This window comes from Phyllobates terribilis, unplaced genomic scaffold, assembly GCF_046119375.1.
Source record: "Phyllobates terribilis strain yellow unplaced genomic scaffold, ASM4611937v1 Scaffold_74__1_contigs__length_7073193, whole genome shotgun sequence".
NCBI lineage: Eukaryota > Metazoa > Chordata > Amphibia > Anura > Dendrobatidae > Phyllobates > Phyllobates terribilis.
The window spans coordinates 2,319,276-2,340,731 of NW_027362834.1; the positions used below are offsets into that span (position 1 = coordinate 2,319,276).

A 21,456-nucleotide genomic window follows, 5' to 3' on the forward strand; every position below is an offset into this window, starting at 1 on the left:
TTATAATTTAGTGCATGTTGTATCCCGCATTCCTGTAATAAACATATGTCAAAGTCAGTGGTTTCTAAATACTTGAATAGAGCAGCCCTACGAACTGGGCTCTTTAATGACCTCACATTCAGTGAGACAAGTCTTAATGTGGGCATTCATAGGTCAGGGTGGTGGATCTTCCATGAGGACACCTGACTCAAAGCCCTGTATATCAAATTGCTTCAGGACATCCGGGCTAGAGGACCCAAACGACTCGATATTCTGTGAGCCGGCGGTTGCCCCCTCGTAGGTCACGGTTCCCAGCCACATTCCAGGAGACGCTGGGGCTTCGACATTCCGTCTCTTTTTCGGGGCAGACTCCACTAGGTCACTGGTGCAGTCCTCCTCTTCCTCCACCTCCTCCAGGGGGGGAGACTGGTCCATCAGGACAAGATCAGCAACACAGATTTCCTGATGTTCGCCACCTAGAAGCAAAGCCCCCTCATCTGGCTGGCTAATCGCCCTGGAAGATCCTGAGGCCATCGCTGCGTGGTCCCCTGTAGCCAACCGCACAGGGGCACCACCCTCCAGCCCAACAGGATCGGTATCGGGAACCATCGATACGGAGGATACCCTCCCAGAAGGAGGACCCCCCCGCTCCGGTCCATGCGAGGTCCGCCCATCGTTAAGGGACTTCGATGCAGGTGCCGCCCCAGAGGGGCCTCTGGCTCCCTGCTCCATCCCAGCCTTCTCGCCCTTCGAACCGCCCTCCGACGCCGGCTTGCCAGTGAAGACCGGTGGGCGCATCGGCTCAGCTTCAGAAGATGCAGCTTCTGCGTAGGTCCTGGTCCTGGTCCTGTTGGGGCATCCTCGGAACATGTGCCCCGCCTCACCGCAGAGATTACATTTCCTCCCAGCGGGACAGTCCTTCATTAAATGTCCGTAACAGCTGCAATTATTGCAGCGGTCTACTTTCCTGCCCGTGCAGGACGTTTGGGTATGACCCATTTGTCCACAGTTCCTGCAACATACTGGCATTCCAGGATAAAATAAGTAGCCTCTGCTCTTACCGATTACGAAGGTTGAGGGAGGGTGTAGCATTCCTCCCACTCCACTAAGGTCCCTCTTTAGACGGGCCATATACCTTCTCTTGCCGCACCAGAAGCCTACCGTGTTCTTCACAGTACCCAGGTATCTCAGATCATCACAATAGCGGGTAAGGTAGGTCGAGATGTCTGCAGCTTCCACAAAGGGGTTCGGGAAATGCACCACGATGGGGATCTCGTCATAAGCATACAAGAGACAAAAGGTTAGTCCATCCAATTCATCTAAGTAGTTTTTCTCGTTTACCTTTTGTACGAGTTGCTGACAGCATCCCTGGCTCTTGAAGGTGATGGTGTATGTCCCCTTGTACTCGTTGTCCTGGAAGCAGAATATGTCTTCCCGCCGAAACTCCAGAACTCCAAGAAGAATCCTATGGCAGATGTAGTCCAAATTCTTCTCCATCCTCGATGCTGCTCCAACTTCAATCCTCACGGTGTTCCGCATCCGGGCATCACCCGATGAATATGTGAGCGTTGCCGGCATCCTTCACTCAGGAACGTACCGACTCTTCTCTCTGAAAGGCGCAAGCCTTCATGGGATCCCTTCCCGTTGCTCCCGGACTAATCCTTCCTCCCAATAGCAGCAGGGGGGTTAAGTCCCTCCGAAGAGGAACGATCCCCCCAGGCCGAGAGAAAGGGTACCAAGAGCACCTCACAGGCAAGACCACACAGGTAAACCTGATAGATCGTGCCAAAAGGCCGAGAAGCGATAACCAGAATTGGTTTCCGACTACGGTGCCACCCAAGGATTCTGAAAAGTCCATTTGTGGAGATGGCCACCTGGACTCCCGTTAAGAAGACATGCTGTCAACCTCTAGATCCCTCACATGCCTGCACTTTTCGGCTTGCTGCTGCTGCAATCCACGCGTTTTAGATCTGCATAACTCCACCTCTTTTAGCACAGTACCCTCAACCCCCGGCTGTTCCCACCCGCCTCAACACCGTTGGAAGGGAGGAGAACCAATTAAGGCGGGGGGGGGGTGGAACGAGCAGCTGTCTACCCTTAGCAGGAGGGTTGCTGATTAATTACCTCTCCTGCTGCTGCTGCTGCTGGCTGTCCAGCAGCAGACTGAAGGTGGCTGTTGCTGTGCGCAGGTATATAAAGGCTCAGAGCCTATTATGACACGCGCAGCCAGCGTTCCATTGCCACATTCCGTCTACTGCAGGCGGGATACCTGGATGGCTGAATGTCACTGAGAAGCTCACAGAGACCGCCATAAGCAACAGTTTAAAAGAATGCCACAGACTAATCAACCAAACTTTTTGGGTTGGTTTCTCTTTTATAGTCTGCAGGCATTAAATGAAAGAAGTCAGTGTTCCAGCAGAGGGAGACAACGTTTCAGAAAAGGCATTGTAGCAAACCAAAAAAGAAATTTTAAGCGCAGCAGAGTAACCAGCTCACATACCTGTTAGCTCAGGTGAGTTTAAAAGGCTGCTGTTGATAACAAGGGCATTTGCTAAATAGATGGTGTGTGTGCAACAATATACTGAAAGGTCAATTATATTGTGCAGCTTATCTCACCACCTGTAGTTATTTAGGTGAAAGCTCCAAAATGCTTGCCTAATATGTCTGTTTATCCAAAAGGAAGTATAGAGGGAGAGCTAGATAGATAGCATTGCATTACATTACATTACATGGCAATGCAATGCACAGTTGCTGAAGTTGAACCAAAATGAGCTTGTCATCTGGCTTCTGCAACTTTTAACATGAAAAATCCAATGAGGAGAAGAAAAGCAAAGCCAAAGAGTCCATCCCAAAATCCGACAAACAAGCAAAATGAACAAAAAGCATTGAATTCAATTCTTTCTGATTTTAGAAACTGCATTAAAGAAGGGGTGCACCGGTCCTGGAGATACTGCAATACCAGGTCAATGCGTGGAGTGGACAGAGCAAGCTCTTTTTCCATCTCCCTGTTCTAAAAATCCATTTAATATATGGTCCCCAGATAGGGGACGTATCAGATATTAAACTGATAAGAACAGATACTACACTTGATCTTAGCTAAAAGGCCGAGAAGCGATAACCAGAATTGGTTTCCGACTACGGTGCCACCCAAGGATTCTGAAAAGTCCATTTGTGGAGATGGCCACCTGGACTCCCGTTAAGAAGACATGCTGTCAACCTCTAGATCCCTCACATGCCTGCACTTTTCGGCTTGCTGCTGCTGCAATCCACGCGTTTTAGATCTGCATAACTCCACCTCTTTTAGCACAGTACCCTCAACCCCCGGCTGTTCCCACCCGCCTCAACACCGTTGGAAGGGAGGAGAACCAATTAAGGCGGGGGGGGGTGGAACGAGCAGCTGTCTACCCTTAGCAGGAGGGTTGCTGATTAATTACCTCTCCTGCTGCTGCTGCTGCTGGCTGTCCAGCAGCAGACTGAAGGTGGCTGCTGCTGTGCGCAGGTATATAAAGGCTCAGAGCCTATTATGACACGCGCAGCCAGCGTTCCATTGCCACATTCCGTCTACTGCAGGCGGGATACCTGGATGGCTGAATGTCACTGAGAAGCTCACAGAGACCGCCATAAGCAACAGTTTAAAAGAATGCCACAGACTAATCAACCAAACTTTTTGGGTTGGTTTCTCTTTTATAGTCTGCAGGCATTAAATGAAAGAAGTCAGTGTTCCAGCAGAGGGAGACAACGTTTCAGAAAAGGCATTGTAGCAAACCAAAAAAGAAATTTTAAGCGCAGCAGAGTAACCAGCTCACATACCTGTTAGCTCAGGTGAGTTTAAAAGGCTGCTGTTGATAACAAGGGCATTTGCTAAATAGATGGTGTGTGTGCAACAATATACTGAAAGGTCAATTATATTGTGCAGCTTATCTCACCACCTGTAGTTATTTAGGTGAAAGCTCCAAAATGCTTGCCTAATATGTCTGTTTATCCAAAAGGAAGTATAGAGGGAGAGCTAGATAGATAGCATTGCATTACATTACATTACATGGCAATGCAATGCACAGTTGCTGAAGTTGAACCAAAATGAGCTTGTCATCTGGCTTCTGCAACTTTTAACATGAAAAATCCAATGAGGAGAAGAAAAGCAAAGCCAAAGAGTCCATCCCAAAATCCGACAAACAAGCAAAATGAACAAAAAGCATTGAATTCAATTCTTTCTGATTTTAGAAACTGCATTAAAGAAGGGGTGCACCGGTCCTGGAGATACTGCAATACCAGGTCAATGCGTGGAGTGGACAGAGCAAGCTCTTTTTCCATCTCCCTGTTCTAAAAATCCATTTAATATATGGTCCCCAGATAGGGGACGTATCAGATATTAAACTGATAAGAACAGATACTACACTTGATCTTAGCTAAAAGGCCGAGAAGCGATAACCAGAATTGGTTTCCGACTACGGTGCCACCCAAGGATTCTGAAAAGTCCATTTGTGGAGATGGCCACCTGGACTCCCGTTAAGAAGACATGCTGTCAACCTCTAGATCCCTCACATGCCTGCACTTTTCGGCTTGCTGCTGCTGCAATCCACGCGTTTTAGATCTGCATAACTCCACCTCTTTTAGCACAGTACCCTCAACCCCCGGCTGTTCCCACCCGCCTCAACACCGTTGGAAGGGAGGAGAACCAATTAAGGCGGGGGGGGGTGGAACGAGCAGCTGTCTACCCTTAGCAGGAGGGTTGCTGATTAATTACCTCTCCTGCTGCTGCTGCTGCTGGCTGTCCAGCAGCAGACTGAAGGTGGCTGCTGCTGTGCGCAGGTATATAAAGGCTCAGAGCCTATTATGACACGCACAGCCAGCGTTCCATTGCCACATTCCGTCTACTGCAGGCGGGATACCTGGATGGCTGAATGTCACTGAGAAGCTCACAGAGACCGCCATAAGCAACAGTTTAAAAGAATGCCACAGACTAATCAACCAAACTTTTTGGGTTGGTTTCTCTTTTATAGTCTGCAGGCATTAAATGAAAGAAGTCAGTGTTCCAGCAGAGGGAGACAACGTTTCAGAAAAGGCATTGTAGCAAACCAAAAAAGAAATTTTAAGCGCAGCAGAGTAACCAGCTCACATACCTGTTAGCTCAGGTGAGTTTAAAAGGCTGCTGTTGATAACAAGGGCATTTGCTAAATAGATGGTGTGTGTGCAACAATATACTGAAAGGTCAATTATATTGTGCAGCTTATCTCACCACCTGTAGTTATTTAGGTGAAAGCTCCAAAATGCTTGCCTAATATGTCTGTTTATCCAAAAGGAAGTATAGAGGGAGAGCTAGATAGATAGCATTGCATTACATTACATTACATGGCAATGCAATGCACAGTTGCTGAAGTTGAACCAAAATGAGCTTGTCATCTGGCTTCTGCAACTTTTAACATGAAAAATCCAATGAGGAGAAGAAAAGCAAAGCCAAAGAGTCCATCCCAAAATCCGACAAACAAGCAAAATGAACAAAAAGCATTGAATTCAATTCTTTCTGATTTTAGAAACTGCATTAAAGAAGGGGTGCACCGGTCCTGGAGATACTGCAATACCAGGTCAATGCGTGGAGTGGACAGAGCAAGCTCTTTTTCCATCTCCCTGTTCTAAAAATCCATTTAATATATGGTCCCCAGATAGGGGACGTATCAGATATTAAACTGATAAGAACAGATACTACACTTGATCTTAGCCAAAAGGCCGAGAAGCGATAACCAGAATTGGTTTCCGACTACGGTGCCACCCAAGGATTCTGAAAAGTCCATTTGTGGAGATGGCCACCTGGACTCCCGTTAAGAAGACATGCTGTCAACCTCTAGATCCCTCACATGCCTGCACTTTTCGGCTTGCTGCTGCTGCAATCCACGCGTTTTAGATCTGCATAACTCCACCTCTTTTAGCACAGTACCCTCAACCCCCGGCTGTTCCCACCCGCCTCAACACCGTTGGAAGGGAGGAGAACCAATTAAGGCGGGGGGGGGGGGGTGGAACGAGCAGCTGTCTACCCTTAGCAGGAGGGTTGCTGATTAATTACCTCTCCTGCTGCTGCTGCTGCTGGCTGTCCAGCAGCAGACTGAAGGTGGCTGCTGCTGTGCGCAGGTATATAAAGGCTCAGAGCCTATTATGACACGCGCAGCCAGCGTTCCATTGCCACATTCCGTCTACTGCAGGCGGGATACCTGGATGGCTGAATGTCACTGAGAAGCTCACAGAGACCGCCATAAGCAACAGTTTAAAAGAATGCCACAGACTAATCAACCAAACTTTTTGGGTTGGTTTCTCTTTTATAGTCTGCAGGCATTAAATGAAAGAAGTCAGTGTTCCAGCAGAGGGAGACAACGTTTCAGAAAAGGCATTGTAGCAAACCAAAAAAGAAATTTTAAGCGCAGCAGAGTAACCAGCTCACATACCTGTTAGCTCAGGTGAGTTTAAAAGGCTGCTGTTGATAACAAGGGCATTTGCTAAATAGATGGTGTGTGTGCAACAATATACTGAAAGGTCAATTATATTGTGCAGCTTATCTCACCACCTGTAGTTATTTAGGTGAAAGCTCCAAAATGCTTGCCTAATATGTCTGTTTATCCAAAAGGAAGTATAGAGGGAGAGCTAGATAGATAGCATTGCATTACATTACATTACATGGCAATGCAATGCACAGTTGCTGAAGTTGAACCAAAATGAGCTTGTCATCTGGCTTCTGCAACTTTTAACATGAAAAATCCAATGAGGAGAAGAAAAGCAAAGCCAAAGAGTCCATCCCAAAATCCGACAAACAAGCAAAATGAACAAAAAGCATTGAATTCAATTCTTTCTGATTTTAGAAACTGCATTAAAGAAGGGGTGCACCGGTCCTGGAGATACTGCAATACCAGGTCAATGCGTGGAGTGGACAGAGCAAGCTCTTTTTCCATCTCCCTGTTCTAAAAATCCATTTAATATATGGTCCCCAGATAGGGGACGTATCAGATATTAAACTGATAAGAACAGATACTACACTTGATCTTAGCCAAAAGGCCGAGAAGCGATAACCAGAATTGGTTTCCGACTACGGTGCCACCCAAGGATTCTGAAAAGTCCATTTGTGGAGATGGCCACCTGGACTCCCGTTAAGAAGACATGCTGTCAACCTCTAGATCCCTCACATGCCTGCACTTTTCGGCTTGCTGCTGCTGCAATCCACGCGTTTTAGATCTGCATAACTCCACCTCTTTTAGCACAGTACCCTCAACCCCCGGCTGTTCCCACCCGCCTCAACACCGTTGGAAGGGAGGAGAACCAATTAAGGCGGGGGGGGGGGTGGAACGAGCAGCTGTCTACCCTTAGCAGGAGGGTTGCTGATTAATTACCTCTCCTGCTGCTGCTGCTGCTGGCTGTCCAGCAGCAGACTGAAGGTGGCTGCTGCTGTGCGCAGGTATATAAAGGCTCAGAGCCTATTATGACACGCGCAGCCAGCGTTCCATTGCCACATTCCGTCTACTGCAGGCGGGATACCTGGATGGCTGAATGTCACTGAGAAGCTCACAGAGACCGCCATAAGCAACAGTTTAAAAGAATGCCACAGACTAATCAACCAAACTTTTTGGGTTGGTTTCTCTTTTATAGTCTGCAGGCATTAAATGAAAGAAGTCAGTGTTCCAGCAGAGGGAGACAACGTTTCAGAAAAGGCATTGTAGCAAACCAAAAAAGAAATTTTAAGCGCAGCAGAGTAACCAGCTCACATACCTGTTAGCTCAGGTGAGTTTAAAAGGCTGCTGTTGATAACAAGGGCATTTGCTAAATAGATGGTGTGTGTGCAACAATATACTGAAAGGTCAATTATATTGTGCAGCTTATCTCACCACCTGTAGTTATTTAGGTGAAAGCTCCAAAATGCTTGCCTAATATGTCTGTTTATCCAAAAGGAAGTATAGAGGGAGAGCTAGATAGATAGCATTGCATTACATTACATTACATGGCAATGCAATGCACAGTTGCTGAAGTTGAACCAAAATGAGCTTGTCATCTGGCTTCTGCAACTTTTAACATGAAAAATCCAATGAGGAGAAGAAAAGCAAAGCCAAAGAGTCCATCCCAAAATCCGACAAACAAGCAAAATGAACAAAAAGCATTGAATTCAATTCTTTCTGATTTTAGAAACTGCATTAAAGAAGGGGTGCACCGGTCCTGGAGATACTGCAATACCAGGTCAATGCGTGGAGTGGACAGAGCAAGCTCTTTTTCCATCTCCCTGTTCTAAAAATCCATTTAATATATGGTCCCCAGATAGGGGACGTATCAGATATTAAACTGATAAGAACAGATACTACACTTGATCTTAGCCAAAAGGCCGAGAAGCGATAACCAGAATTGGTTTCCGACTACGGTGCCACCCAAGGATTCTGAAAAGTCCATTTGTGGAGATGGCCACCTGGACTCCCGTTAAGAAGACATGCTGTCAACCTCTAGATCCCTCACATGCCTGCACTTTTCGGCTTGCTGCTGCTGCAATCCACGCGTTTTAGATCTGCATAACTCCACCTCTTTTAGCACAGTACCCTCAACCCCCGGCTGTTCCCACCCGCCTCAACACCGTTGGAAGGGAGGAGAACCAATTAAGGCGGGGGGGGGGGTGGAACGAGCAGCTGTCTACCCTTAGCAGGAGGGTTGCTGATTAATTACCTCTCCTGCTGCTGCTGCTGCTGGCTGTCCAGCAGCAGACTGAAGGTGGCTGCTGCTGTGCGCAGGTATATAAAGGCTCAGAGCCTATTATGACACGCGCAGCCAGCGTTCCATTGCCACATTCCGTCTACTGCAGGCGGGATACCTGGATGGCTGAATGTCACTGAGAAGCTCACAGAGACCGCCATAAGCAACAGTTTAAAAGAATGCCACAGACTAATCAACCAAACTTTTTGGGTTGGTTTCTCTTTTATAGTCTGCAGGCATTAAATGAAAGAAGTCAGTGTTCCAGCAGAGGGAGACAACGTTTCAGAAAAGGCATTGTAGCAAACCAAAAAAGAAATTTTAAGCGCAGCAGAGTAACCAGCTCACATACCTGTTAGCTCAGGTGAGTTTAAAAGGCTGCTGTTGATAACAAGGGCATTTGCTAAATAGATGGTGTGTGTGCAACAATATACTGAAAGGTCAATTATATTGTGCAGCTTATCTCACCACCTGTAGTTATTTAGGTGAAAGCTCCAAAATGCTTGCCTAATATGTCTGTTTATCCAAAAGGAAGTATAGAGGGAGAGCTAGATAGATAGCATTGCATTACATTACATTACATGGCAATGCAATGCACAGTTGCTGAAGTTGAACCAAAATGAGCTTGTCATCTGGCTTCTGCAACTTTTAACATGAAAAATCCAATGAGGAGAAGAAAAGCAAAGCCAAAGAGTCCATCCCAAAATCCGACAAACAAGCAAAATGAACAAAAAGCATTGAATTCAATTCTTTCTGATTTTAGAAACTGCATTAAAGAAGGGGTGCACCGGTCCTGGAGATACTGCAATACCAGGTCAATGCGTGGAGTGGACAGAGCAAGCTCTTTTTCCATCTCCCTGTTCTAAAAATCCATTTAATATATGGTCCCCAGATAGGGGACGTATCAGATATTAAACTGATAAGAACAGATACTACACTTGATCTTAGCCAAAAGGCCGAGAAGCGATAACCAGAATTGGTTTCCGACTACGGTGCCACCCAAGGATTCTGAAAAGTCCATTTGTGGAGATGGCCACCTGGACTCCCGTTAAGAAGACATGCTGTCAACCTCTAGATCCCTCACATGCCTGCACTTTTCGGCTTGCTGCTGCTGCAATCCACGCGTTTTAGATCTGCATAACTCCACCTCTTTTAGCACAGTACCCTCAACCCCCGGCTGTTCCCACCCGCCTCAACACCGTTGGAAGGGAGGAGAACCAATTAAGGCGGGGGGGGGGGGTGGAACGAGCAGCTGTCTACCCTTAGCAGGAGGGTTGCTGATTAATTACCTCTCCTGCTGCTGCTGCTGCTGGCTGTCCAGCAGCAGACTGAAGGTGGCTGCTGCTGTGCGCAGGTATATAAAGGCTCAGAGCCTATTATGACACGCGCAGCCAGCGTTCCATTGCCACATTCCGTCTACTGCAGGCGGGATACCTGGATGGCTGAATGTCACTGAGAAGCTCACAGAGACCGCCATAAGCAACAGTTTAAAAGAATGCCACAGACTAATCAACCAAACTTTTTGGGTTGGTTTCTCTTTTATAGTCTGCAGGCATTAAATGAAAGAAGTCAGTGTTCCAGCAGAGGGAGACAACGTTTCAGAAAAGGCATTGTAGCAAACCAAAAAAGAAATTTTAAGCGCAGCAGAGTAACCAGCTCACATACCTGTTAGCTCAGGTGAGTTTAAAAGGCTGCTGTTGATAACAAGGGCATTTGCTAAATAGATGGTGTGTGTGCAACAATATACTGAAAGGTCAATTATATTGTGCAGCTTATCTCACCACCTGTAGTTATTTAGGTGAAAGCTCCAAAATGCTTGCCTAATATGTCTGTTTATCCAAAAGGAAGTATAGAGGGAGAGCTAGATAGATAGCATTGCATTACATTACATTACATGGCAATGCAATGCACAGTTGCTGAAGTTGAACCAAAATGAGCTTGTCATCTGGCTTCTGCAACTTTTAACATGAAAAATCCAATGAGGAGAAGAAAAGCAAAGCCAAAGAGTCCATCCCAAAATCCGACAAACAAGCAAAATGAACAAAAAGCATTGAATTCAATTCTTTCTGATTTTAGAAACTGCATTAAAGAAGGGGTGCACCGGTCCTGGAGATACTGCAATACCAGGTCAATGCGTGGAGTGGACAGAGCAAGCTCTTTTTCCATCTCCCTGTTCTAAAAATCCATTTAATATATGGTCCCCAGATAGGGGACGTATCAGATATTAAACTGATAAGAACAGATACTACACTTGATCTTAGCCAAAAGGCCGAGAAGCGATAACCAGAATTGGTTTCCGACTACGGTGCCACCCAAGGATTCTGAAAAGTCCATTTGTGGAGATGGCCACCTGGACTCCCGTTAAGAAGACATGCTGTCAACCTCTAGATCCCTCACATGCCTGCACTTTTCGGCTTGCTGCTGCTGCAATCCACGCGTTTTAGATCTGCATAACTCCACCTCTTTTAGCACAGTACCCTCAACCCCCGGCTGTTCCCACCCGCCTCAACACCGTTGGAAGGGAGGAGAACCAATTAAGGCGGGGGGGGGGGTGGAACGAGCAGCTGTCTACCCTTAGCAGGAGGGTTGCTGATTAATTACCTCTCCTGCTGCTGCTGCTGCTGGCTGTCCAGCAGCAGACTGAAGGTGGCTGCTGCTGTGCGCAGGTATATAAAGGCTCAGAGCCTATTATGACACGCGCAGCCAGCGTTCCATTGCCACATTCCGTCTACTGCAGGCGGGATACCTGGATGGCTGAATGTCACTGAGAAGCTCACAGAGACCGCCATAAGCAACAGTTTAAAAGAATGCCACAGACTAATCAACCAAACTTTTTGGGTTGGTTTCTCTTTTATAGTCTGCAGGCATTAAATGAAAGAAGTCAGTGTTCCAGCAGAGGGAGACAACGTTTCAGAAAAGGCATTGTAGCAAACCAAAAAAGAAATTTTAAGCGCAGCAGAGTAACCAGCTCACATACCTGTTAGCTCAGGTGAGTTTAAAAGGCTGCTGTTGATAACAAGGGCATTTGCTAAATAGATGGTGTGTGTGCAACAATATACTGAAAGGTCAATTATATTGTGCAGCTTATCTCACCACCTGTAGTTATTTAGGTGAAAGCTCCAAAATGCTTGCCTAATATGTCTGTTTATCCAAAAGGAAGTATAGAGGGAGAGCTAGATAGATAGCATTGCATTACATTACATTACATGGCAATGCAATGCACAGTTGCTGAAGTTGAACCAAAATGAGCTTGTCATCTGGCTTCTGCAACTTTTAACATGAAAAATCCAATGAGGAGAAGAAAAGCAAAGCCAAAGAGTCCATCCCAAAATCCGACAAACAAGCAAAATGAACAAAAAGCATTGAATTCAATTCTTTCTGATTTTAGAAACTGCATTAAAGAAGGGGTGCACCGGTCCTGGAGATACTGCAATACCAGGTCAATGCGTGGAGTGGACAGAGCAAGCTCTTTTTCCATCTCCCTGTTCTAAAAATCCATTTAATATATGGTCCCCAGATAGGGGACGTATCAGATATTAAACTGATAAGAACAGATACTACACTTGATCTTAGCCAAAAGGCCGAGAAGCGATAACCAGAATTGGTTTCCGACTACGGTGCCACCCAAGGATTCTGAAAAGTCCATTTGTGGAGATGGCCACCTGGACTCCCGTTAAGAAGACATGCTGTCAACCTCTAGATCCCTCACATGCCTGCACTTTTCGGCTTGCTGCTGCTGCAATCCACGCGTTTTAGATCTGCATAACTCCACCTCTTTTAGCACAGTACCCTCAACCCCCGGCTGTTCCCACCCGCCTCAACACCGTTGGAAGGGAGGAGAACCAATTAAGGCGGGGGGGGGGGGGGGTGGAACGAGCAGCTGTCTACCCTTAGCAGGAGGGTTGCTGATTAATTACCTCTCCTGCTGCTGCTGCTGCTGGCTGTCCAGCAGCAGACTGAAGGTGGCTGCTGCTGTGCGCAGGTATATAAAGGCTCAGAGCCTATTATGACACGCGCAGCCAGCGTTCCATTGCCACATTCCGTCTACTGCAGGCGGGATACCTGGATGGCTGAATGTCACTGAGAAGCTCACAGAGACCGCCATAAGCAACAGTTTAAAAGAATGCCACAGACTAATCAACCAAACTTTTTGGGTTGGTTTCTCTTTTATAGTCTGCAGGCATTAAATGAAAGAAGTCAGTGTTCCAGCAGAGGGAGACAACGTTTCAGAAAAGGCATTGTAGCAAACCAAAAAAGAAATTTTAAGCGCAGCAGAGTAACCAGCTCACATACCTGTTAGCTCAGGTGAGTTTAAAAGGCTGCTGTTGATAACAAGGGCATTTGCTAAATAGATGGTGTGTGTGCAACAATATACTGAAAGGTCAATTATATTGTGCAGCTTATCTCACCACCTGTAGTTATTTAGGTGAAAGCTCCAAAATGCTTGCCTAATATGTCTGTTTATCCAAAAGGAAGTATAGAGGGAGAGCTAGATAGATAGCATTGCATTACATTACATTACATGGCAATGCAATGCACAGTTGCTGAAGTTGAACCAAAATGAGCTTGTCATCTGGCTTCTGCAACTTTTAACATGAAAAATCCAATGAGGAGAAGAAAAGCAAAGCCAAAGAGTCCATCCCAAAATCCGACAAACAAGCAAAATGAACAAAAAGCATTGAATTCAATTCTTTCTGATTTTAGAAACTGCATTAAAGAAGGGGTGCACCGGTCCTGGAGATACTGCAATACCAGGTCAATGCGTGGAGTGGACAGAGCAAGCTCTTTTTCCATCTCCCTGTTCTAAAAATCCATTTAATATATGGTCCCCAGATAGGGGACGTATCAGATATTAAACTGATAAGAACAGATACTACACTTGATCTTAGCCAAAAGGCCGAGAAGCGATAACCAGAATTGGTTTCCGACTACGGTGCCACCCAAGGATTCTGAAAAGTCCATTTGTGGAGATGGCCACCTGGACTCCCGTTAAGAAGACATGCTGTCAGCCTCTAGATCCCTCACATGCCTGCACTTTTCGGCTTGCTGCTGCTGCAATCCACGCGTTTTAGATCTGCATAACTCCACCTCTTTTAGCACAGTACCCTCAACCCCCGGCTGTTCCCACCCGCCTCAACACCGTTGGAAGGGAGGAGAACCAATTAAGGCGGGGGGGGGGTGGAACGAGCAGCTGTCTACCCTTAGCAGGAGGGTTGCTGATTAATTACCTCTCCTGCTGCTGCTGCTGCTGGCTGTCCAGCAGCAGACTGAAGGTGGCTGCTGCTGTGCGCAGGTATATAAAGGCTCAGAGCCTATTATGACACGCGCAGCCAGCGTTCCATTGCCACATTCCGTCTACTGCAGGCGGGATACCTGGATGGCTGAATGTCACTGAGAAGCTCACAGAGACCGCCATAAGCAACAGTTTAAAAGAATGCCACAGACTAATCAACCAAACTTTTTGGGTTGGTTTCTCTTTTATAGTCTGCAGGCATTAAATGAAAGAAGTCAGTGTTCCAGCAGAGGGAGACAACGTTTCAGAAAAGGCATTGTAGCAAACTAAAAAAGAAATTTTAAGCGCAGCAGAGTAACCAGCTCACATACCTGTTAGCTTAGGTGAGTTTAAAAGGCTGCTGTTGATAACAAGGGCATTTGCTAAATAGATGGTGTGTGTGCAACAATATACTGAAAGGTCAATTATATTGTGCAGCTTATCTCACCACCTGTAGTTATTTAGGTGAAAGCTCCAAAATGCTTGCCTAATATGTCTGTTTATCCAAAAGGAAGTATAGAGGGAGAGCTAGATAGATAGCATTGCATTACATTACATTACATGGCAATGCAATGCACAGTTGCTGAAGTTGAACCAAAATGAGCTTGTCATCTGGCTTCTGCAACTTTTAACATGAAAAATCCAATGAGGAGAAGAAAAGCAAAGCCAAAGAGTCCATCCCAAAATCCGACAAACAAGCAAAATGAACAAAAAGCATTGAATTCAATTCTTTCTGATTTTAGAAACTGCATTAAAGAAGGGGTGCACCGGTCCTGGAGATACTGCAATACCAGGTCAATGCGTGGAGTGGACAGAGCAAGCTCTTTTTCCATCTCCCTGTTCTAAAAATCCATTTAATATATGGTCCCCAGATAGGGGACGTATCAGATATTAAACTGATAAGAACAGATACTACACTTGATCTTAGCCAAAAGGCCGAGAAGCGATAACCAGAATTGGTTTCCGACTACGGTGCCACCCAAGGATTCTGAAAAGTCCATTTGTGGAGATGGCCACCTGGACTCCCGTTAAGAAGACATGCTGTCAACCTCTAGATCCCTCACATGCCTGCACTTTTCGGCTTGCTGCTGCTGCAATCCACGCGTTTTAGATCTGCATAACTCCACCTCTTTTAGCACAGTACCCTCAACCCCCGGCTGTTCCCACCCGCCTCAACACCGTTGGAAGGGAGGAGAACCAATTAAGGCGGGGGGGGGGGGTGGAACGAGCAGCTGTCTACCCTTAGCAGGAGGGTTGCTGATTAATTACCTCTCCTGCTGCTGCTGCTGCTGGCTGTCCAGCAGCAGACTGAAGGTGGCTGCTGCTGTGCGCAGGTATATAAAGGCTCAGAGCCTATTATGACACGCGCAGCCAGCGTTCCATTGCCACATTCCGTCTACTGCAGGCCTGGATGGCTGAATGTCACTGAGAAGCTCACAGAGACCGCCATAAGCAACAGTTTAAAAGAATGCCACAGACTAATCAACCAAACTTTTTGGGTTGGTTTCTCTTTTATAGTCTGCAGGCATTAAATGAAAGAAGTCAGTGTTCCAGCAGAGGGAGACAACGTTTCAGAAAAGGCATTGTAGCAAACCAAAAAAGAAATTTTAAGCGCAGCAGAGTAACCAGCTCACATACCTGTTAGCTCAGGTGAGTTTAAAAGGCTGCTGTTGATAACAAGGGCATTTGCTAAATAGATGGTGTGTGTGCAACAATATACTGAAAGGTCAATTATATTGTGCAGCTTATCTCACCACCTGTAGTTATTTAGGTGAAAGCTCCAAAATGCTTGCCTAATATGTCTGTTTATCCAAAAGGAAGTATAGAGGGAGAGCTAGATAGATAGCATTGCATTACATTACATTACATGGCAATGCAATGCACAGTTGCTGAAGTTGAACCAAAATGAGCTTGTCATCTGGCTTCTGCAACTTTTAACATGAAAAATCCAATGAGGAGAAGAAAAGCAAAGCCAAAGAGTCCATCCCAAAATCCGACAAACAAGCAAAATGAACAAAAAGCATTGAATTCAATTCTTTCTGATTTTAGAAACTGCATTAAAGAAGGGGTGCACCGGTCCTGGAGATACTGCAATACCAGGTCAATGCGTGGAGTGGACAGAGCAAGCTCTTTTTCCATCTCCCTGTTCTAAAAATCCATTTAATATATGGTCCCCAGATAGGGGACGTATCAGATATTAAACTGATAAGAACAGATACTACACTTGATCTTAGCCAAAAGGCCGAGAAGCGATAACCAGAATTGGTTTCCGACTACGGTGCCACCCAAGGATTCTGAAAAGTCCATTTGTGGAGATGGCCACCTGGACTCCCGTTAAGAAGACATGCTGTCAACCTCTAGATCCCTCACATGCCTGCACTTTTCGGCTTGCTGCTGCTGCAATCCACGCGTTTTAGATCTGCATAACTCCACCTCTTTTAGCACAGTACCCTCAACCCCCGGCTGTTCCCACCCGCCTCAACACCGTTGGAAGGGAGGAGAACCAATTAAGGCGGGGGGGGGGGGTGGAACGAGCAGCTGTCTACCCTTAGCAGGAGGGTTGCTGATTAATTACCTCTCCTGCTGCTGCTGCTGCTGGCTGTCCAGCAGCAGACTGAAGGTGGCTGCTGCTGTGCGCAGGTATATAAAGGCTCAGAGCCTATTATGACACGCGCAGCCAGCGTTCCATTGCCACATTCCGTCTACTGCAGGCGGGATACCTGGATGGCTGAATGTCACTGAGAAGCTCACAGAGACCGCCATAAGCAACAGTTTAAAAGAATGCCACAGACTAATCAACCAAACTTTTTGGGTTGGTTTCTCTTTTATAGTCTGCAGGCATTAAATGAAAGAAGTCAGTGTTCCAGCAGAGGGAGACAACGTTTCAGAAAAGGCATTGTAGCAAACCAAAAAAGAAATTTTAAGCGCAGCAGAGTAACCAGCTCACATACCTGTTAGCTCAGGTGAGTTTAAAAGGCTGCTGTTGATAACAAGGGCATTTGCTAAATAGATGGTGTGTGTGCAACAATATACTGAAAGGTCAATTATATTGTGCAGCTTATCTCACCACCTGTAGTTATTTAGGTGAAAGCTCCAAAATGCTTGCCTAATATGTCTGTTTATCCAAAAGGAAGTATAGAGGGAGAGCTAGATAGATAGCATTGCATTACATTACATTACATGGCAATGCAATGCACAGTTGCTGAAGTTGAACCAAAATGAGCTTGTCATCTGGCTTCTGCAACTTTTAACATGAAAAATCCAATGAGGAGAAGAAAAGCAAAGCCAAAGAGTCCATCCCAAAATCCGACAAACAAGCAAAATGAACAAAAAGCATTGAATTCAATTCTTTCTGATTTTAGAAACTGCATTAAAGAAGGGGTGCACCGGTCCTGGAGATACTGCAATACCAGGTCAATGCGTGGAGTGGACAGAGCAAGCTCTTTTTCCATCTCCCTGTTCTAAAAATCCATTTAATATATGGTCCCCAGATAGGGGACGTATCAGATATTAAACTGATAAGAACAGATACTACACTTGATCTTAGCCAAAAGGCCGAGAAGCGATAACCAGAATTGGTTTCCGACTACGGTGCCACCCAAGGATTCTGAAAAGTCCATTTGTGGAGATGGCCACCTGGACTCCCGTTAAGAAGACATGCTGTCAACCTCTAGATCCCTCACATGCCTGCACTTTTCGGCTTGCTGCTGCTGCAATCCACGCGTTTTAGATCTGCATAACTCCACCTCTTTTAGCACAGTACCCTCAACCCCCGGCTGTTCCCACCCGCCTCAACACCGTTGGAAGGGAGGAGAACCAATTAAGGCGGGGGGGGGGTGGAACGAGCAGCTGTCTACCCTTAGCAGGAGGGTTGCTGATTAATTACCTCTCCTGCTGCTGCTGCTGCTGGCTGTCCAGCAGCACACTGAAGGTGGCTGCTGCTGTGCGCAGGTATATAAAGGCTCAGAGCCTATTATGACACGCGCAGCCAGCGTTCCATTGCCACATTCCGTCTACTGCAGGCGGGATACCTGGATGGCTGAATGTCACTGAGAAACTCACAGAGACCGCCATAAGCAACAGTTTAAAAGAATGCCACAGACTAATCAACCAAACTTTTTGGGTTGGTTTCTCTTTTATAGTCTGCAGGCATTAAATGAAAGAAGTCAGTGTTCCAGCAGAGGGAGACAACGTTTCAGAAAAGGCATTGTAGCAAACCAAAAAGAAATTTTAAGCGCAGCAGAGTAACCAGCTCACATACCTGTTAGCTCAGGTGAGTTTAAAAGGCTGCTGTTGATAACAAGGGCATTTGCTAAATAGATGGTGTGTGTGCAACAATATACTGAAAGGTCAATGATATTGTGCAGCTTATCTCACCACCTGTAGTTATTTAGGTGAAAGCTCCAAAATGCTTGCCTAATATGTCTGTTTATCCAAAAGGAAGTATAGAGGGAGAGCTAGATAGATAGCATTGCATTACATTACATTACATGGCAATGCAATGCACAGTTGCTGAAGTTGAACCAAAATGAGCTTGTCATCTGGCTTCTGCAACTTTTAGCATGAAAAATCCAATGAGGAGAAGAAAAGCAAAGCCAAAGAGTCCATCCCAAAATCCGACAAACAAGCAAAATGAACAAAAAGCATTGAATTCAATTCTTTCTGATTTTAGAAACTGCATTAAAGAAGGGGTGCACCGGTCCTGGAGATACTGCAATACCAGGTCAATGCATGGAGTGGACAGAGCAAGCTCTTTTTCCATCTCCCTGTTCTAAAAATCCATTTAATATATGGTCCCCAGATAGGGGACGTATCAGATATTAAACTGATAAGAGCAGATACTACACTTGATCTTAGCCAAAAGGCCGAGAAGCGATAACCAGAATTGGTTTCCGACTACGGTGCCACCCAAGGATTCTGAAAAGTCCATTTGTGGAGATGGCCACCTGGACTCCCGTTAAGAAGACATGCTGTCAACCTCTAGATCCCTCACATGCCTGCACTTTTCGGCTTGCTGCTGCTGCAATCCACGCGTTTTAGATCTGCATAACTCCACCTCTTTTAGCACAGTACCCTCAACCCCCGGCTGTTCCCACCCGCCTCAACACCGTTGGAAGGGAGGAGAACCAATTAAGGCGGGGGGGGGGTGGAACGAGCAGCTGTCTACCCTTAGCAGGAGGGTTGCTGATTAATTACCTCTCCTGCTGCTGCTGCTGCTGGCTGTCCAGCAGCAGACTGAAGGTGGCTGCTGCTGTGCGCAGGTATATAAAGGCTCAGAGCCTATTATGACACGCGCAGCCAGCGTTCCATTGCCACATTCCGTCTACTGCAGGCGGGATACCTGGATGGCTGAATGTCACTGAGAAGCTCACAGAGACCGCCATAAGCAACAGTTTAAAAGAATGCCACAGACTAATCAACCAAACTTTTTGGGTTGGTTTCTCTTTTATAGTCTGCAGGCATTAAATGAAAGAAGTCAGTGTTCCAGCAGAGGGAGACAACGTTTCAGAAAAGGCATTGTAGCAAACCAAAAAAGAAATTTTAAGCGCAGCAGAGTAACCAGCTCACATACCTGTTAGCTCAGGTGAGTTTAAAAGGCTGCTGTTGATAACAAGGGCATTTGCTAAATAGATGGTGTGTGTGCAACAATATACTGAAAGGTCAATTATATTGTGCAGCTTATCTCACCACCTGTAGTTATTTAGGTGAAAGCTCCAAAATGCTTGCCTAATATGTCTGTTTATCCAAAAGGAAGTATAGAGGGAGAGCTAGATAGATAGCATTGCATTACATTACATTACATGGCAATGCAATGCACAGTTGCTGAAGTTGAACCAAAATGAGCTTGTCATCTGGCTTCTGCAACTTTTAACATGAAAAATCCAATGAGGAGAAGAAAAGCAAAGCCAAAGAGTCCATCCCAAAATCCGACAAACAAGCAAAATGAACAAAAAGCATTGAATTCAATTCTTTCTGATTTTAGAAACTGCATTAAAGAAGGGGTGCACTGGTCCTGGAGATACTGCAATACCAGGTCAATGCGTGGAGTGGACAGAGCAAGCTCTTTTTCCATCTCCCTGTTCTAAAAATCCATTTAATATATGGTCCCCAGATAGGGGACGTATCAGATATTAAACTGATAAGAACAGATACTACACTTGATCTTAGCCAAAAGGCCGAGAAGCGATAACCAGAATTGGTTTCCGACTACGGTGCCACCCAAGGATTCTGAAAAGTCCATTTGTGGAGATGGCCACCTGGACTCCCGTTAAGAAGACATGCTGTCAACCTCTAGATCCCTCACATGCCTGCACTTTTCGGCTTGCTGCTGCTGCAATCCACGCGTTTTAGATCTGCATAACTCCACCTCTTTTAGCACAGTACCCTCAACCCCCGGCTGTTCCCACCCGCCTCAACACCGTTGGAAGGGAGGAGAACCAATTAAGGCGGGGGGGGGGGTGGAACGAGCAGCTGTCTACGCTTAGCAGGAGGGTTGCTGATTAATTACCTCTCCTGCTGCTGCTGCTGCTGGCTGTCCAGCAGCAGACTGAAGGTGGCTGCTGCTGTGCGCAGGTATATAAAGGCTCAGAGCCTATTATGACACGCGCAGCCAGCGTTCCATTGCCACATTCCGTCTACTGCAGGCGGGATACCTGGATGGCTGAATGTCACTGAGAAGCTCACAGAGACCGCCATAAGCAACAGTTTAAAAGAATGCCACAGACTAATCAACCAAACTTTTTGGGTTGGTTTCTCTTTTATAGTCTGCAGGCATTAAATGAAAGAAGTCAGTGTTCCAGCAGAGGGAGACAACGTTTCAGAAAAGGCATTGTAGCAAACCAAAAAAGAAATTTTAAGCGCAGCAGAGTAACCAGCTCACATACCTGTTAGCTCAGGTGAGTTTAAAAGGCTGCTGTTGATAACAAGGGCATTTGCTAAATAGATGGTGTGTGTGCAACAATATACTGAAAGGTCAATTATATTGTGCAGCTTATCTCACCACCTGTAGTTATTTAGGTGAAAGCTCCAAAATGCTTGCCTAATATGTCTGTTTATCCAAAAGGAAGTATAGAGGGAGAGCTAGATAGATAGCATTGCATTACATTACATTACATGGCAATGCAATGCACAGTTGCTGAAGTTGAACCAAAATGAGCTTGTCATCTGGCTTCTGCAACTTTTAACATGAAAAATCCAATGAGGAGAAGAAAAGCAAAGCCAAAGAGTCCATCCCAAAATCCGACAAACAAGCAAAATGAACAAAAAGCATTGAATTCAATTCTTTCTGATTTTAGAAACTGCATTAAAGAAGGGGTGCACCGGTCCTGGAGATACTGCAATACCAGGTCAATGCGTGGAGTGGACAGAGCAAGCTCTTTTTCCATCTCCCTGTTCTAAAAATCCATTTAATATATGGTCCCCAGATAGGGGACGTATCAGATATTAAACTGATAAGAACAGATAAGGTTTCAACATAATTTTATTGTACATAAGTCAGA

At 45.9% G+C, this 21,456-nt stretch overlaps 15 non-coding genes across 15 annotated transcripts; all 15 read right to left on the reverse strand.

Annotated features, from left to right (window-relative positions):
* Nucleotides 1–2,904: 2,904 nt before the first annotated feature.
* LOC141196075 (U2 spliceosomal RNA) lies at nt 2,905–3,095 on the reverse strand. The gene has a single exon (XR_012268641.1). It is a non-coding gene; the product is annotated as a U2 spliceosomal RNA (small nuclear RNA).
* A 1,119-nt stretch (nt 3,096–4,214) lies between these two features.
* Nucleotides 4,215–4,405, reverse strand: LOC141196076 (U2 spliceosomal RNA). Its single transcript, XR_012268642.1, has one exon. It is a non-coding gene; the product is annotated as a U2 spliceosomal RNA (small nuclear RNA).
* Nucleotides 4,406–5,524: 1,119 nt separating this feature from the next.
* LOC141194792 (U2 spliceosomal RNA) lies at nt 5,525–5,715 on the reverse strand. The gene has a single exon (XR_012267412.1). It is a non-coding gene; the product is annotated as a U2 spliceosomal RNA (small nuclear RNA).
* A 1,123-nt stretch (nt 5,716–6,838) lies between these two features.
* On the reverse strand, nt 6,839–7,029 carry LOC141194793 (U2 spliceosomal RNA). The gene has a single exon (XR_012267413.1). It is a non-coding gene; the product is annotated as a U2 spliceosomal RNA (small nuclear RNA).
* A 1,121-nt stretch (nt 7,030–8,150) lies between these two features.
* On the reverse strand, nt 8,151–8,341 carry LOC141194794 (U2 spliceosomal RNA). Its single transcript, XR_012267414.1, has one exon. It is a non-coding gene; the product is annotated as a U2 spliceosomal RNA (small nuclear RNA).
* A 1,121-nt stretch (nt 8,342–9,462) lies between these two features.
* Nucleotides 9,463–9,653, reverse strand: LOC141194795 (U2 spliceosomal RNA). The gene has a single exon (XR_012267415.1). It is a non-coding gene; the product is annotated as a U2 spliceosomal RNA (small nuclear RNA).
* Nucleotides 9,654–10,775: 1,122 nt separating this feature from the next.
* Nucleotides 10,776–10,966, reverse strand: LOC141194797 (U2 spliceosomal RNA). The gene has a single exon (XR_012267417.1). It is a non-coding gene; the product is annotated as a U2 spliceosomal RNA (small nuclear RNA).
* A 1,121-nt stretch (nt 10,967–12,087) lies between these two features.
* LOC141194799 (U2 spliceosomal RNA) lies at nt 12,088–12,278 on the reverse strand. The gene has a single exon (XR_012267418.1). It is a non-coding gene; the product is annotated as a U2 spliceosomal RNA (small nuclear RNA).
* A 1,125-nt stretch (nt 12,279–13,403) lies between these two features.
* On the reverse strand, nt 13,404–13,594 carry LOC141194800 (U2 spliceosomal RNA). The gene has a single exon (XR_012267419.1). It is a non-coding gene; the product is annotated as a U2 spliceosomal RNA (small nuclear RNA).
* Nucleotides 13,595–14,714: 1,120 nt separating this feature from the next.
* LOC141194801 (U2 spliceosomal RNA) lies at nt 14,715–14,905 on the reverse strand. Its single transcript, XR_012267420.1, has one exon. It is a non-coding gene; the product is annotated as a U2 spliceosomal RNA (small nuclear RNA).
* A 1,115-nt stretch (nt 14,906–16,020) lies between these two features.
* Nucleotides 16,021–16,211, reverse strand: LOC141194802 (U2 spliceosomal RNA). The gene has a single exon (XR_012267421.1). It is a non-coding gene; the product is annotated as a U2 spliceosomal RNA (small nuclear RNA).
* Nucleotides 16,212–17,333: 1,122 nt separating this feature from the next.
* LOC141194803 (U2 spliceosomal RNA) lies at nt 17,334–17,524 on the reverse strand. Its single transcript, XR_012267422.1, has one exon. It is a non-coding gene; the product is annotated as a U2 spliceosomal RNA (small nuclear RNA).
* Nucleotides 17,525–18,643: 1,119 nt separating this feature from the next.
* On the reverse strand, nt 18,644–18,834 carry LOC141196056 (U2 spliceosomal RNA). Its single transcript, XR_012268623.1, has one exon. It is a non-coding gene; the product is annotated as a U2 spliceosomal RNA (small nuclear RNA).
* A 1,120-nt stretch (nt 18,835–19,954) lies between these two features.
* LOC141194884 (U2 spliceosomal RNA) lies at nt 19,955–20,145 on the reverse strand. Its single transcript, XR_012267501.1, has one exon. It is a non-coding gene; the product is annotated as a U2 spliceosomal RNA (small nuclear RNA).
* Nucleotides 20,146–21,266: 1,121 nt separating this feature from the next.
* LOC141196324 (U2 spliceosomal RNA) lies at nt 21,267–21,450 on the reverse strand. The gene has a single exon (XR_012268877.1). It is a non-coding gene; the product is annotated as a U2 spliceosomal RNA (small nuclear RNA).
* Between the last annotated feature and the right edge of the window lie 6 nt (nt 21,451–21,456).